This window comes from Anastrepha ludens, chromosome 2 (genome assembly GCF_028408465.1).
Source record: "Anastrepha ludens isolate Willacy chromosome 2, idAnaLude1.1, whole genome shotgun sequence".
In the NCBI taxonomy this organism is placed as follows: Eukaryota; Metazoa; Arthropoda; class Insecta; order Diptera; family Tephritidae; genus Anastrepha; species Anastrepha ludens.
This window is the reverse complement of record NC_071498.1, coordinates 43,755,988-43,761,987: the sequence shown is the minus strand read 5'-3', so window position 1 is coordinate 43,761,987 and position 6,000 is coordinate 43,755,988.

Sequence of the window (6,000 nt, the reverse complement as noted above, 5' to 3'; positions counted from 1 at the left end):
TTTTCTTGGTGCCTACTGTTTGGGACGTTTTTGGTCCCAATTTTTTTGGCGTTTTTTTTGGTGCTTACTTTTTGGCGCTTATTTCCGTTTCCTGGCTAGTGCTTGTGCGTACTATAAAGTGCTAAGTAAAGGAGGTACCTGAACCCATCACTAGATGGATAATATTCATGCTGAAATCTAGGACGATCAGAACCGAACTAGGAGGAACAATCAAATCTATTAAAGCCACAAGAGGTTGCCCTCAAGGTGGCGTACTTTCTCCTCTTTTGTGGACTCTAGTCATAGATGAACTTCTCCACAAACTGAATAACCTAGGATTTCACACTCAGGGTTACGCTGATGACCTAGTAGTTTATGTATTGGGCTGGCATGAGGAAACCAAGGTCAAGCAAAGAAAGGCAGCAAACGAATTAAACAAACTGCATCGCCTGATATGTGTTGGTATTACAGGGGCTATGAAAATATGCCCCACGGATGCATTGGGTGTGCTCCTGAACATACCACCGCTTCCAATTCTAATTGAAAGGGAAGTTCGCTCGAGTGCCTTAAGACTAAAAAGTATATCTGAACTTAAAAGTGGGGATATGAAAGGACATTTAAAGATCTTGGAAGACTTCCTACATAGTCCCATTCTTCATAGGGATGATATACTATCACCCAAACCAATACTCCTTAGGAACTTCCAAGTTATAATTAATGAACGAACAGACTGGAAAATTAACTCTATCACTTTCAAACCTGGCTCCCAGCTGTGGTTTACTGATGGGTCCAAATTGGAAAATGGTAGAACAGGGGCAGGAATCAATTGCCTAAACCTTCTCAACACGTTAGGGAACCTCAACATAGTAACACTATGCTGGATTCCGGAAGCGAAATGAAATGGCTGATGACCTTGCAAAACAAGGAGCAAATATGCAACTTACTGGTCCTGAGACTTTCTGTGGACTAACAAAAGGCCACATTAATGAATTCCTTAGGAAATGGGAAGAAAGAAAACTTGCCGCACGCTGGCTAAACAGCCAGCGTCAAGCCAAACTATTCCTAAGTCCCAACAAAGGAATATCTGACAAACTTCTCTCACTAAACAGAGTAGATCTGCGTCTTTTAACAGGATATCTTACAGGTCACTGCAGCCTGAGGTATCATCTAAATAATATTGGTCTAACTGATACGAACGTCTGCCGCTTTTGCGAAATGGACATAGAAAGCTCAGAACATGTGCTTTGTGAATGTCCTGCGTTGGGCAGACAGAGACTTCATCACCTTGGTGGTATCGTAGTATCTCTATGAAATCTTTGGAACAACAAACCCAAAATTGTGCTAAAATTTTTAAAAAGTCTAAAACTCTAGGGTTACAAAATAGGCCTTTCACAATAGATCAGCTCTGGTCGCAGTGCGTAATGGCCTTCTAATAATAATAATAAAGTGCTATCCACTCCGCCGTCGGATTTATTGGTATTTCCTTGCGGTAATTTGTGCCGTTGCTGCGGTTCTGGAATCGCACTTTTGTAAAATAAAGCATTTGACTAGACAAAAAATTATTGAAGGTCATAATTTTTTCAGGCCTTTGACTACCCTTAACCACTTAAACAGCCGTATTAGTTTTTCGCGAATACCAAACCCAATCATAGTAGCGTTTTATCTGGAAAATTATAGGTAGCTGCCAATATTCCTTTCGATTCCACTTTCAACGGGGTAATCGCCTTCTTTGCTGGGTATATTTACAGTCATTAGCGAATGTGTCGGCGTGTGACTGCGCTCCATGGGTGTTAGAATGTGATTGTGTGCGTGCTCTTCTCTGCCGTCCATGCGACTTACTTAGTTAAATTTAAATTTCCATTTTAAAACTGCGCGCTCGTTCAGTTAAATTATCACACACGAGCATGCAAGCACTTCTTACCTACATATCAGACACATATAAGCATTCGCACACATGCATACATGTATACTATTTCTATAAATATATACGCCAAAAAGGCAGATAAGAAGCAAGGTGGCAAAAACCCTAACAGAAGTACAGGAGATTATAGCGCGCACCGGAAATGAAAATGGGTAATGTGTGGAAATGGAACGCAGAGCGAAGTACGCGTAGAGCCTGCGCTGAGGGTTGTGTGTGGTGCAGTGAAACATGAAGTTCAATCGTCGGTGACTTGACTTGAATTTTAAATAACCTTCGCTCACACGTAGCTGTGTGGCGCTATTGTTTATTTTAGTTTCACGCAACGCGCCCCACAATCGTCCCCGCATAGCCCCCCCCCAATCACGTGTAATGTCACTTCTATATTGACGCATTTTGTGTCACACATACACATAAACTATTAGACTACAAATGGAACATGTAAGAATTGCATAAATTAATTAAGCCAAATTGGTAAAGAGGACTCCTATCGTGTATAAATATGTATTCTACACATGTGGGGAAAACGTAAACAATTTAAAGCATTTTGTCTGCCTACGTTCGAATGCCGACAAGCACGTCCATCTGATACTTACATACGTGTTTATATATGTGTGGTTGTATGCGTGCAAATGTCAATTGAAATGCGAATGTTAATGAAATTCTGATTGGCCAATATGTAAAGTCTATAAAACAACAACAATAACCACAAAACAAATATATAATTGAAATAGGGCGATAGTAGACCACACAGACCACTTCTACATATTATTGTTATTGTTAATGCTATAGTTCTCCATAAATATCAATAACTTGTTGAACTGGACACCACATAAAGGGCATTTGCATGTTGTTGGTGATGTGCTGCATATCCCTACGAATTGAAGCAGATATACATACATAGACTCTTAGTGTATCGGTCTTTAATGCATTTATTTGGGAAAGTAAGCTACCTCTTTCAGAAATTTATTATTTCAATAAGAAAACTTGTAAATCTTGAGATTCACATAAATTACGCAGAATATTTGTGCAGATCTCTGTACACATACGGCGGCGCCCTCTACACTCACATCTCTAGCGACTGAGATGTAGCAAATGAAATTGGGGACGCATCAATGGTGGAAAAAAAGTTAGGATAAGTTTTTTTGCCCAAATCAAAGCCTTCAGTGTGCTTTTGTTCACATTTCTATATACCCTACTCATCTAAATATTAATGTAGTTTACCTATTCTCAGCGGAGCTCACCTCCATCAATGAAACTTTCAGAGGAGTGCTCACTGATGTATTGAGTTGGGAAATAAGTTCATAGCTTTTATATTTTTTTTTTATTTTACAACGATTTGTTTACTGTTTGGCAAAGGGTAAGTACTCATTCGATAGAACTCTTTCTGCTGTACACAACTATGGAAATTGTATTTTTCAGTTTTTTTTAATTTTTTATTAGTTTTGAAGCAAAAATCAACATTTTCAACACCTGCTCTTCTTTGCTTTTCATCGAGGTCAAAAAGCTGCCGAAGCAGCCCAGAACATTTGTGACGTGTATGGAGCAGGTATCATAGGCGAGTCTACAGCACGGAAATGGTTTGCAAAGTTCAAAAATGGCGACCTTTGACTTTCCCTTCTCAATTCGATGAAGAATATCACAAATTACTTTTGAAGGCCGCCGAACCAGTCATGAACTGGCGGAAAAAATGAACTGCGATCATAAAACGATTCTCAATCACCTTCACTCAATGGGACTTACCAAAACATTGGGAGTCTGGGTGCCTCACGAGCTCAGCGAAAAAACCAAAGAAAGTCGCCTTCGAGTTGTTTCTCAGCAACCCGCCCGCCATCAAGCAACACGCGTTCATAAACAGCGCTTTTTGTAACGAATTGTCAAGGGAGATGAGAAATGGTGCCTATACATCAATACTGGGTTGCCCATATTCGACAGACCCGATGGATTTCGATGACTCTTTGGGCCCATTCCAATCGACGAGGCTTGTCCGCAGGCAACAATCTTTGCGTCAATTGAATCTTATACGGGAATAAATGTAAATCAATGCGGATAATTCGTTGTAAAGTGGTCCGAGCAATGCCCAACTGCTGAGAACGGTGATTTTGGGATGCCCTTGGCGACGTCTCAACACTGGCCCGTACAAGAGCAATATTCTCATCCGATCGCCTTGGTCGGTTTTGATTTGACCTCTTTGGATTAGAAGGGGCACTTTTCACATTATTTAATTTTTTATACGCACGTTGAGTTTTCACAATTGACTTCTATTGTTGAATGTAAATTTTAACAATTTGGGAGCGTTCGCGTGACCTGTACTGTTCCATGGTAAAAATCTGCTTGGGCTGACTCTTCCAACGCGGTATGTCATTAAGCGATCTGACGTCTCTGTCAAAAGATACAGGATTGCCAGATGGGTCCGTCGAATATGGGCAACCCTGTATGAAGCAAAGAAAGGAGTAGATGGACAATCCAAAGACAATCCAAAGTTGATAGATATGTGTTTGGTGGGACTGGGAAGGCTTGGTGCACTGGGAAATGCTCGAAAAGAATGCCACGGTCAACAAGGAGCACTACATTGCCCAGTTACATAGCGCGAATGAGGCTATTCGGCTGAAAAGAGCTGATTGACATGGTCAAACCATACTCCTGCACGACAACGCCAGGCCCCTTGCTGCAGAAGTCATCAAAGCCGAGCTGCAATAGTTCGAATGGGAGGTCCTTCAGCATTCGCCGTATTCTCCGGAACTCGCACCGACCGATTACCATCTTTTTCGCTCCCTCTCAAATCTTCGAGGACCAAGAGTACCTCAAAAACTGGCTCAAAAACTCCTTTGACACTAGACCAGGCGGAACGGGATCAACAAATTGGTCAAGAGGTGGGAAGAGGTTGTAAACAACAACGGCGAATATATAATTGATGAACTTTTTGATATAATTATTGCTATTTGTGTGGGGATTCCAATATAAGGAGATTCTTGTGATGCTGTGGAGTGGCTTTCTAAACGCTTTATCTATTCAGCTCCATTCCTTGTATGTTAGCTGGCGTAAGATGGGCTCCTCATTCGTTTGTCTCAAGAGATCTACGTTATTTTTTATGTCAAACTCAAGCATTTGTTGGTGAAGCATTGAAGTTTGGAAGTGATTATTTTCGTTTATTATAAGCGTTTAAGCTTAACTATTACAATTTGGGAAACGTTTTTGCGAGACAATGATGGCGCGATTTCGTACGTGAAAACTTATCTTTTAGAGTTAAAAAGCATATTTTCATTTAAAGGGAAGTGTAAATAAACTAAATTGCCGCTATTGGTCACCCAAAGGATAGAACTCACTATAAAAATATCAACAGAAACTAGCCCCTTCACAGGACCCAAAGTAAAGGTTTATTCACGTCAAAACGAATGTCAAACAGTGGAATAATTAGATTATATTTTTCGAAATTGTGTCGAAATTTCAAGTTATGATTATTTGAGCGTACGTTGCTTTAGGCCAGTTTTCTATACCTGTGCGACTTTAAACCGTTTTTCTAAAACTTGACATTTTTGTAGTCGGCGTTCGTCATAACTAAAAATTTATTAAAATTTTACTCAGTATTTCCTTACACAATAATTCGGCAGTCACATCTGCAAGCTTCATTTTGTATATTAATTTTTTTTTATTAATTACAAATCTTATAATAACAAATTAGTTAATTTTGTAGTGAAAAAACATAGAGAAAATTTAGGGCTCCAAAAAATCCTGCCTTAGTGCGTAGGGAAGCATCCACTTAACAAATATAGTATTACATTTTTATTTTATTTCAAAATTTAATGCAAATCCATATAAATCCAAGTTTGAAGATTTGTGGAAGTTTTAAAGCGAAATTCAAAAAATGTTTATCAAAATTTTACGATTTTGAATTAGAAAAATTTCAAGTAAATATGCAGAGTTATCATCAACATCATTCCTTCGTCTCCGTTGCAGAGCATAGGGCCAAAGTAAAACTTTTCCATTTTGTGCGATTTCCGGATATATTTTTCACTTCCTGCCAGGTCATTGTTTTGTCCACGGCTTTGTATTCCTCTTCGATGCAGCGTCGCCAAGAGCCCCTAGGTCTGCCTCTTCTACGC